The 11,553-nt window shown below is 41.4% G+C and overlaps 1 long non-coding RNA gene across 1 annotated transcript; it reads left to right on the forward strand.

Annotated features, from left to right (window-relative positions):
* The first annotated feature begins 1,393 nt into the window (after positions 1–1,393).
* On the forward strand, positions 1,394–11,125 carry LOC122465566. Its single transcript, XR_006290496.1, has 4 exons — positions 1,394–1,656; positions 3,207–3,256; positions 5,622–5,759; positions 10,550–11,125. It is a non-coding gene; the product is annotated as an uncharacterized LOC122465566 (long non-coding RNA).
* The last annotated feature ends 428 nt before the right edge of the window (positions 11,126–11,553 follow it).

The raw sequence follows: 11,553 nt of genomic DNA on the forward strand, positions 1-11,553 counted from the left end.
GTTAAATTGGAGTTCATAAAATCCAGGTTTACCTGTAATGGAATTATAAAGAGAATCAGTTTTGCTGTGCATCTGATTAGCCCCACAAAGATACAAACTGTATTTCAGATGGAAAAATGAATAAATGATTAAAACTTGTGGGGAAAAAAAAACCCAGAAACTACTGACCTAATAAGCTGAGATTTATATGAAAAGGATCCTTTTTGCTTCTGTAGGGTATTAGAAAACTTCATCCATATTTCTAGACTACATTTGTTAACACTGAAATAACTCAAATGACTAGTAGGTTTTTAAAACCACTAACAACTATGCAAGGGGGAAAAAATGAAGCAATTTTTTTATCTTCTCCCTACCTCCTTTCAGGAGTGTATGCACTCAGAATACATGGTGTTATGCAGTGTAAAACCTGTGTAATGTAAAACTTTGTGCTACACATTTCAAATTGGTTTGACTCTTTCCCCTTCCCAAGTGCATGTGTGCATGCACGCACACACAGACTCTTAAGCTTAAACTCTCACAGAGTATTTCCCAGAGCTCTGGGGCTCAGGGCTTCACTCCCGCAGGAGGTGCCAGGGCTTGTAGCGTCAGCCCCACAGGGTGCATGGGGACTTGGGGCTTCAGCCTCATGGGAGACACCAGAGCCCGGGGTTTTAGACCCGTGGGAGGCACTGGGGCTCAGGGCTTCTGTCTTGCAGGTTTGAAAATATTTTTCAGAGCTCTGCTCCGGACAGCTCTGTCTGAATTTAAGCCCTGCACATACTCGGGCATAGTCTTCTCCAAATTGCTATCTTCTCCCATTTATTCAAGTTCCGTCTTTTATAGTGATTTAAAAAGTCTTTTAATTAATGTTTCAGTCAGAAACCTCACTGATGACTCTGACTAAGAATTAAGCAGCTGTAAGTGACTCAATGTGTTGCCTTTCAAAGCTCAGGCTTGTGGGCATAATGTGACTGCCTGCAGGAATCGGGAAGTATATTTCCATCTGGCTAAAGTGTGGCAAATTATCTGCATGCAAATACAGGACCCACATATGCAAATGTTTGTAAGATTGGACCCACAGGTATTTTGCTTTCCTCTGGAGGCAGTAGGCCAGATTACTTCCCTCAAACCAGTACAGTGCTGTAGTTGGCCAGTTGGGAATATCGCAGGCACAGAATGGAGTTCTCAGCTGGCATAAACTGGTATAATCAGCTCCTGTACTAATTGCCCAACCCCCAACCTTGCATAGGAGATGGGAGATAGCACAGCACCGATCAGTAAGGTCAGGTGGGATCAGCCATTTCTCAGCTAGTGTATGGCTCTGTGGAGACCTTAGCCGCCTGGGTAGGTTAGAGATGCCCACAGACTGCTTTTATACCAGGGCTGGTGCAGATCAGCCATGGAAACAGGAAGCTGTAATCAGCTCCTGGTACTGCACCACTCACACTCGCTCTCCTGTGCCATGAAGATCTCACCACAGGAGGGAATCTGGCAAAGTAACTACCTGGACCTATGTTCTGCTCCAGTGTGACATTTTTTATATTTACCCACATTTTTAATTTCTCTTGCATTGGAATTGTAGTTCTCCACTGAAAGAAGAGAGAGAAAAAGTCACAAAAATTACTCATCTAAGGATTTTTTAATATACCTTCTAAGAAAATAACCAGGAAATCAAATGTAAGTTCAGCTAACAGCACAAGGCCTGTATTAGGAAAGACAGGAGTGTCTTTCTCAAACTAGGAGCATTGCAGAAATAATGGTTTCACTCTCTGGGGAACAAACTTTTGAAAGCCTTATTTTTGAATTATCATGATTGAGTGAGGAGAGTACCTGAGCGTGTTACTTTTAAATTTTTGAATGTCAACTTAACTATCAGCTCAAAACTGTTTTTATTTTTAAAGGAGGAGAGAGGGGAGACAGCTGTTAATTAAGTACATTTTAGAATCAATCAATATATGTAAAGTGAATAGTGATGAAAACTGACTTCATAGGCACCGAGGCATTGGTGTGGAAAGTGTCTGTCTCTCCTCTTGAACCAGTCCTGTCTGGCAGAGATTTTGAAGATCTAGAATTATTTCTGTCCTTGACATATCCATTTATTTTAAAAGGTCAGAAAGAAAATCCTGATTTATTAATTAATCACCAATTTCATTTGTAAAGAGCTTTGGGCTTAAACTATTCATTAACAATTGCACTAAACCCTGTATATGCCATGAATGTGTGATAGAAAGAAAGATCATTTTCCATACTTTGGTGTGACAGGTGCTTGAGAAACCTAAATAATAGTTTTAAAACCTACTTTTTAATTTTAATTATAATATTACTATTCCCAATCTATCCCCTAGTTAAGTTAAAGGCAAAACTTCCATTGCCTTAAATGGGAGAAGGATCCATTGAAAATCCAAATTCATATTTTCAAAAAGTCTACATTTAGGCTCCTCAATAGAGCTGTTGGGAATTCTTGAACAAAATGTCTTTTTTCCATAAAAAAACGGAAACTTTTTTAAACAAAAATTTCCAATTTTTCCTTCAGAAGCTCTTTTCATTTCAAAATTTAAATTAATGTATAGTGAAAACATTTTAAAAAATTATTGAAACAAAATGTTTTGATTGACCCAAACAGATTTTTGTGTGGGAAGTGGTGGATTTATAGTTCATGAAAAATTTTGACATTTTGTACTGATTTGGGAGGAGGAAAAATTTTTCAAAATCACAATTTTTTTCTGGGTTGGGAAAACCGTTTCCCAGCCCTACTGCACTTCCAAGTAAACCGACCGTTTTTCAAAAGTGCTGAGCACCAGAAGTTCCCATGACCTGGTGGAGAATAGGAGAGAACAGTCCAGGAGTTGCAGGGGCTGGTATGTGAGGAGAAGTGCTTGTAGAGTTGAGTAAAGGGTGAGGGCAGTGACATGCATTGATCAGTCTCACGTACAAGTCCACGTAAGTATTTTTACCAGAAACAATATTATACACTTTACCTATTAAAATTCATTTAACATGATTGTCAAGAAACAGCTTTTTAAAGTACTTTACAAAACCACTCTGCTGTCAATTTAACTGATATGTCCCCCTTAACAGCATTTCTTAAACAAAAATATTTGGATATCAAAATAATAAAAGTAATGTATTAAACAAATACACAGGTCCATGTTAATACTGTTGTTTTGTGATACATATATTTACACATTTGAAAAGAATGTGTGGGGGTTTTTGTTTTGTTTTTTCAGACTTGGGAGCTTCTAAATCCATAATTAGCATCTAAATGAAAGTGGCCTATGTAAGTATTTGGGGAATCTGTTTATGTAAGGCTTATTAATTCTGTTTGATATTCAGCTATCTTTTTATGTATATCTGTGTCAGACTGCAACCTCCATTTTGAATGTAGGGCTTGCTGCCTTTTCTGTTCTTTTACCTCCATGTGGAACTGAAGTTTCAAGGGATGGTAGCCCAGGGCTAACAATAGAGGGTTGTTAAACCTTGATGATCCTTCATTCAAACTGAAGAACACTTAGACAAAGAGTTGGCTGCCACTCAGTCTGCTCAAATAGGCTGGTAACTAAGGAATGGATCACCTGGTGAGAGAGTTTTGATTGCTTGATAAGGTAGAATAGAGGCTCACCTGAAAAAGGGGATGGGAGATTATAAAAGAGAGTGGCTTTCAGCAGCCAGGGCCATCCTTAGGCATACGCAGCTGCGTAGGGCACCTGAAAATTGGGGCACCCCTGGGTCTCCCTATCCCTGTTCTGACCCTTCCTGCAGGCTCCCACCACAGCTGGCTGCTGCGGCCTAGTGAGTCTTCTTCTGGAGGGGATCTGGTACTTAAAAGTGAAAAAGCCTTCCAGCCTGCCAGACTTATTAGCACAACATTGAAACTGTTAAAGAGCCACTCAAGTGGTAATGAAGCCATTTAACGGGCATTTGTCAACCCCCAGGTATATACTGTCCATTTTTGAATTTATGACAAAAACAGTTGTGCATCACTATAATATTTACTCAGAACATGTTAGTCTACACAGGACCTCAGTTTAAAATTTGCTTTAAAATATTTCATTAGTGTGTTGCTGAAAATTCTAAAATCACATCTCTAAAGAATCCTTGCATAGATTTTTAGATACACAATCTGAGTATTCATCTTTAACCTTAAATGCTTGGATCTTCAGACATATTGTTTTTTAAATAAATCCGTCAAAAGACCACCATTATCTAAAATACACGTGCGAGCCTGAGCTGCTGTTGGGCATAGGGGCACCAGTTTAATAATATGGCAGAGGGCCCCATAAATCCTAAGGAGAGCTCTGTCAGCAGCCATTTTGAGAAGAGACCAGGAGCAGAGGAAGGGCCTGACAGCATATATCAGATGCTATGAATCTGAAGAGAAGCCATGTGTGGGAGGGGAGGAAGTTGGAATTCACAGAGAACTCTGTCCCAAGCCCAGAGAACTTTCCAGAGTGGTGAGTACATGGAAGCAGCCTTGTTTATTATTTTTCTCTATGTATCTCTTGTGCTGTCTAAATGGAGAGTAATGATGTTTTAGAATGCTGTGCAAAGTCTGTTTTCTTTCATTGGCATGTGCCCCTGTGGAGTTAAACTGTAAACTTAAGAGATCCACAAGGTGAGGTTCTGGGAAAGAGTGTGCTTACGTTATGAGGAAGTTCAAGGGGGTCAATCTAGTCCTAGGGACCACAGGGTCCCAGCCCTGAGAGGGTTCTAAATATTTGATATGCACCCTGAGAGTGTGCCTGTAGAACTCAGCCAGGGAGAGTGCCTGGATTCTGCTTGGGAGGCTTAAAGTACATGGAGCCTAGTGAGGTGGTCCCTAAGCACAACAGCCAGCCTAGTGAATATCCAGCCAGGGGAGCTCTAGGTAGCTTGCAGTGTGTGACAAACTGACTTTCAAAGATGCTTGAATATATGAGGCTCCTATTGATTTCAGTGAGGTCTGTGGGTACTTTGGGGCCTAATGATGGATTTAGGGTTGACATGTTCAAAGCACTGTAGGAAATTTAGCCATACTCTTCTTTCATAATTAATGGCATCCCCTGCACTGCTTTGAGATTGGTTTCAGAGTAACAGCCGTGTTAGTCTGTATTCGCAAAAAGAAAAGGAGTACTTGTGGCACCTTAGAGACTAACCAATTTATTTGAGCATAAGCTTTCATGAGCTACAGCTCACTTCATCGGATCTGATCCGATGATCTGATGAAGTGAGCTGTAGCTCACAAAAGCTTATGCTCAAATAAATTGGTTAGTCTCTAAGGTGCCACAAGTACTCCTTTTCTTTTTGCTTTGAGATTCTCATCCTACGAACCATCTCTACGGAGCCAAATTTGAACATTTTGGCTAATAAGTGGTTGTTTATTTTATTGCTAATACAAGCTTTGTTTTATATTCTCAACAACTCATTCCTTGGTTTTTAAAGGCTTGAATAATGCAACTCTAATGGTTTGTTAACTGAAGTTTTTGGTTTCTCAGAGTATTCAGAGGGCAGATGCTGTTGAGCTGGGTTGAAAGGTGAACCAAATTAAAATGAACCAATTATATGGTAGCAGAAAGTTGGGCAGAAGTTGTTAAGTGAAGTGTTTGTAAATGCTGTGTGAAGAACATACCTAAGAGATTTAAACAACTGTAAATTCTCTATTTCAGCAATTCACTTTGCAAGAGGTTCCGTCAGAGAAACTTCATGCCAATGGGATTATCTTCCATGGAAATATCTTAATCATATGCAGCCGGATAGGATTTCATTCTGTTGGCAGGTAGCACGAGATGGCGGTGCTATAAGAGGTGCTAAGCAGGAGTATTTTTGCCCCTGCCCCATTCCCTTACCCCTAAAAATACTAATTGTTTGTTTCTGAAAACTCCAAAATATACCAACTCAACACGTAGTAATAGACTTGATAAAAAGTCCACGTTAAGTAAGATGAACAGTATTTTACAGGTAATACTAAATCAGCACCTCCTTGAGCTGCTTGGGGCCTGAAGCAATTGCTTACTCTGCTTATGCCTACTGTCACCATTGAGGTAACTACAGAAGTAACAACACAGTCATTTCCCTGCATTGTAGTAATCAGGATGTGGTGAAGAGTATTAAACTTAAGACTATCCTAGTGAGAAAGAGAGAGGCTCTTTAGGCCAGTGATTGGGGCCATACACACACCCCAGGAGGTGAGACACAGAGTACAATCCCCTGCTCCAGTCACTTTTGCTATTTATCCACATTGGAACACTTTGCTCAATTATTGCTCAGAGTTTACTTTTTACTACCTTTAGGAATACTGGAATTAAATTTCAATTTTTTTAAATTAAACACTATTTCTCATTGAGTCTCTCTGGAGTCTTATGGAGTTCAAAAGGTAAATGCTTCCCATTTACTTATGCTGTCATTATAAATAAGCCACTTTAAAAATCAATAAAACAAAAGAACTTTGATAAAATTAAAAATAAAAATAAAACACCACTAAACACTTCATCAAATGCTAGAATAAAATGAAAAATCGATAAAGTCAAAGATTTCAGTTTATGGTTTGTTATATGTCAAATCTCTTGTACTTGCAGATAATATAACTGTCTAGTACTCTAGATAGCAGATGACAAGGCCAATAAAGGGTGTCAGATAGGCTGGGCTGTGAGGTTATTGCCATACCCAAAAGATATTTACAACTCTGTAACATAATATAAAATAAAACATCACATCAAGATAAGTGTTATACTACCAGTGTCATTGTACTGCAGGAATGGGCAAACTGAATGCAGTTTGTTTTTCATGTCCCCTCTTCATCAACCCAGGAATACCTAAGTGAGACTCTGAAGGGCTGTATGTAGCTCCCTTGGCAGGAAAGAGGAACCAAAAGTTTACTGTCAGTCATTCCAAGTGTATTAAATGAGAATCTTCACAGCAGTCAGTTTCATCTCTGGCTTTGAGGCATAGATGAAGACTTCTGCTGATTGTATAATGGGCCCAAACTCCTGAGGCTTTATGCCACTTCTGCCAGTCATTTAGGCTTTTCAATGTGGAGCCAAATTAGAAGAAAAAAAGCAAATGCTAAACAAATTTTTCCTCTTTCCCTAGGAAGGCATACAGTAGGAGCTACTCCCAATAATTAGGATCACTGCTTAGCTCCAGACTTGGCAGTTAAAAAGCTTGCAATTACTCTATCATCTGGCTCATTGTGTTTTAACAGCTCTTCCACCAGACCACAGCTGCTACACCATGAATATTTTTTTTCTGCTTGAAGATCACCCCACAACTCCCTTTCCTCAGTCTTGGACTTTTGAGTATAGGGGAAATCCCTCATGGGAGGACATGTGGAGGTTGAAAGTGACAAACTGCAATATGTTATGCCAGTAAATTAAGGGGAACCAGGTGCTGACTTAGAAGTTCAGAATCTCAATTGCTTAAACTCCTGAGCCAAGTCACAGCTCATCCCTCTCCTAGCTGTATATAGCTGAGAAGAATAATGTTCAAAAAAGACTAGTTCAGTAACTGGTACATATCTGCCAGGTGATTCAATGTTGGACCATCATTCATCAGCTGAGAAAACCACTCCATGCACTGTTTTCCACTTGGGGCCTTTCCATTGACACTATCTCTATATGCTGTTTTACCAGGTTACTTGCCAGGTTATGCAGCTAGTTGTTATCCATGTCTTCTCCCTGGGTACAGATCGGAAAAAAGAGATTCCTTCCTTGACTAGCCCTGGTCCCCACTCTATTGAAAATGATGAGGGGATATAGTACAAAAATCATGTAGGTTACTTCATTTTGACCACTGAGGTCATGGTTCACTTGGCCATCATAGTCTGATGTAGCTTCCTTTTCATACTAAGCACAGTAAGTGTGTTGTTATCAGTTTGCAACTGGAAATTTGGTTCCTGTGATGCAATGCTGCAAAAAAGATGAAAGCTACAATGATTTGGGAGGGAGTTGAAATGTCTCAAATTTATTTCAGGGTTGACTTATTAATACAGCTTGGTACATATAATGCTAAATTATTTACACTTTTACTATTGCTCAGAGTTAGGGAGCTCTAGTATGTGAAATCTGTGATGGCTAAGTTTAAATGTCCTTTGGAACGCCGTGTAAAAGGGTTGTGAGGAGAAATTTTGCCTGGGTTTGACTTGCCCTCTGTTTTTCAGAGCTTTTCATTTAGTGATCCAGTATCATCCCACAATTTGGCTTCAGATTAATATTATAGGCTGTGAAAAGACCACTCTGGATATGTCTACACAGCAAAGAAAACCCTGTGGCTAGCCTGTGCCAACCGTCTCCGGCTCGCATTACATGGCTGTTTCATTGCTGTGTAGGCTTCCAGGCTCAGACTGGAACCCCAGCTCTGGGACCTTCTCACCTTGCAGGGTCCTAGAGATTGGACTCCAGCCTGAGCCCAGATATCTACATAGCAATGAAACACCCTGCAGCCTAAGCCCTGTGAGCCTGAGTCAGCTGGCATGGACCAGCATGGGTTTTTCTTTGCTGTGTAGACATATCCCCAAAGCCAAACAGATTTCTCTTATAATGATGTCTTTGTAACAATGACTCCCAAGTCTATCTTTCTGCTCCTGACCAGTTTCCCTCTATCTAATCCTGCATCTCAGCTTCTCTCTGATATCTCCGTGTAGATGTCTTGCCAGTATCTTAAACTTCATATGGTGAAAACAGACCATTTCACTTTCCTTCCCAAGCCCTCTGCTCTTCCTTTATTATGTCACTGCTGCTAGCAACATCATCCCCCCAGTCACTTGGAAACCCACAGTCTGGGTGTCCTCTTCAGCTCCACCCAGTGTCTAGACCAGGGGCGGGCAAACTTTTTGGCATGAGGGCCACATTGGGTTTCGGAAATGGTATGGAGGACCCCTACCACTGCCCCCGTTCAACCTTCCTGTTCCCCACCCTCTGACTGCCCCGACCCCTATCCATACCCCTGCCCCCTGACCACTCCCCTGCCCTCTCTCCCATCCCCCTGCCCCCTTACTATGCTGCCTGGAGCACCGGTGGCTGGCGGTGCTACAGCCGTGCTGCCCGGCTGGAATCAGCCATACCACCGCACAGCACAGAGCACTGGGTCAGGCCAGGCTCTGCAGCTGTGCTGCCCCAGGAGCTCGCAGCCCTGCCGCCAAGAGCCTTGTGCCAGGGGCGCAGTGAGCTGAGGCTGTGGGGGAGGAGGAACAGCAGGGGAGGAGCCGGGGGCGAGCCTCCTGGGCCAGGAGCTCAAGGGCCAGGCAGGAGGGTCCCATGGGCCAGATGTGGCCCGTGGGCCATAGTTTGCCCACCTCTGGTCTAGACCCACATATGGAGCAAATAATTAAGCAATCAGTTTTCAAACACGTAGAAGATAATAAGGTGATAAGTAACAGCATGGATTTGTCAAGAACAAATCATGTCAAACCAACCTGATAGCTTTCTTTCACAGGGTCACAAGCTTTGTGGATGGGGGGGGTGGGGTGGAGGGGAAGCAGTGAATGTGGTTTATCTTGACTTTAGTAAGGCTTTTGATAACTTTCTTCCATGACCTTCTCATAAACAAACTAGGGAAATCCAACCTAGATGGAGCTACTATAAGGTGGGTGCATAACTGGCTGGAAAACCATTCCCAGAGAGTAGTTATCAGTGGTTCACAGTCAAGATGGAAGGGCATATCGAGTGGTATCCCATAGGGATCAGGTCTGCATCTGGTTCTGTTCAATATTTTCATCAATGTTTTAGATAATGGCATAGAGACTACATAAAATTTGTGGACAATACCAAGCTGGGAGGGGTTGCAAGAGCTTTGAAGGATAGGATTAAAATTCAAAATGATCTGGACAAACTGGAGAAATGGCTTGAACTAAATAGGATGAAATTCAATAAGGATAAATGCAAAGTACTCTACTTAGGAAGGAACAATCAGTTGTACACGTACAAAATGGGAAATGACTGCCTAGGAAGGAGTACTGCGGAAAGGGATCTGGGGGGTCATAGTGGATCACAAGCTAAATACGAGTGAACAGTGTAACAGTGTTGCAAAATAAAGCAAACATCATTCTGGGATATATTAGCAGGAGTGTTGTAAGCAAGTAATTCTTCTGCTCTACTCTGCACTGCTTAGGCCTCTGCTGAAGTATTGTGTCCAGGTCTGGGCACTACATTTCATGAAGAATGTGGACAAATGGGAGAAAGTCCAGAGAAGAGCAACAAAAATTATTAAAGGTCTAGAAAACATGACCTATAATAAAGATTGAAAAAATCTGGTTTGTTTAGTCTGGAGAAGAGAAGACTGAGAGGGGACATAACAGTTTTCAAATACATAAAAGGAGGAGAGAGAAGAGTTGTTCTTAACTTCTGAGGGTAAGACAAAAAGCAATGGGCTTGAATTGCAGCAAGGACAATTTAGGTTGGAAATTAGGAAAAATTTCCTAATTGTGAGGGTAGTTAAGCACTGGAATAATTTCCCTCAGGACGTTGTGAAATCTTCATCATTGGAGACTTTTAAGAGCAGGTTAGCTGAACCCTTGTCAAACAATGAGACATAAGCCAGAGAATACAGCAGCTATCTGCATTCTGATTATTTGCCTCTCTTGTTTTTATGTGGTTTTCAGAAGGTGAGAAGGATATCTGTGGTAACGAAGATAAAAACAGATTTTCATGGGCTGGGACACTCTCTTATCCAGCATTTCCCAACCAAAGGTAGATGACCCCAGTCTTGCTCTCCCAGTGCAAATGTGCTCCTACAGCTGAGCATAAAGCATCATCTGGCTCTTTGAAAGCCACTTGCCTTCTGTCCCTGCTTCTGCAGCAGCCCCAATGAAGCTGGAACATCTTATATGTACTGGGCTGCTAGCTCAGACAGCAGTTGGTCCAAGTTTTTCTACTCTGCACCCACAGCACTCAACTAAGAACCTATGTGATCATGTCCCATGAGCCAGGAATTGATATTTCTGATGAGCGAAGAACAAGAAAAGGGAGCTACAAAACAAGAGAAAAAATATATTTAGATCATAATAGTCAATAACATGGAGAACATAAGGAACAACAAGGCAGATAAGGACAGGACAGAGAAAATGGAGGAAGACTGCAACTACTGTGGTGGGACACAGGTACCTCTCTCACTAAATGCAATTCATGGTAAGGGAGGCTATCTGTCTATGCATTGCACCATTTTCATTACCATGGTATCTCCACATACATTCATGTGTGAATTAATCCAAGTAATATTACTCAGAAAAATCTACTTAGCACTGTGACAGTTTCAGTGTAACTGCACTGCACCCTCCAGTCCATGGTCCACTCCAGCAGTGTCTGGTCAGGACTCAGGACTCCTGTCTTCACCTGTCTCAGAAGGGAGTGGGGCATGTGCCCCTACCCAGACTGGGGTTTTTAAGGCTTCAGAGCCCTCTGCTTTACATTGATATTCCCCAGAAAGCCAGTCTGCCTAAAGGCCAGCATCTGTGCTTTGCTTTCTCTCCAAGAGCTATGAACAGTGTATTTCTAGCAGTTGAAAGTTACCACACAGCTCTTTCTAAACAAGCACATTTATTCTTAAGATAAAAGCATTACCGAGAAAACATATAAAATAATAAAAGTTCTGACATGTTTACTAAAA

Source organism: Chelonia mydas, chromosome 4 (assembly GCF_015237465.2).
Source record: "Chelonia mydas isolate rCheMyd1 chromosome 4, rCheMyd1.pri.v2, whole genome shotgun sequence".
In the NCBI taxonomy this organism is placed as follows: Eukaryota; Metazoa; Chordata; order Testudines; family Cheloniidae; genus Chelonia; species Chelonia mydas.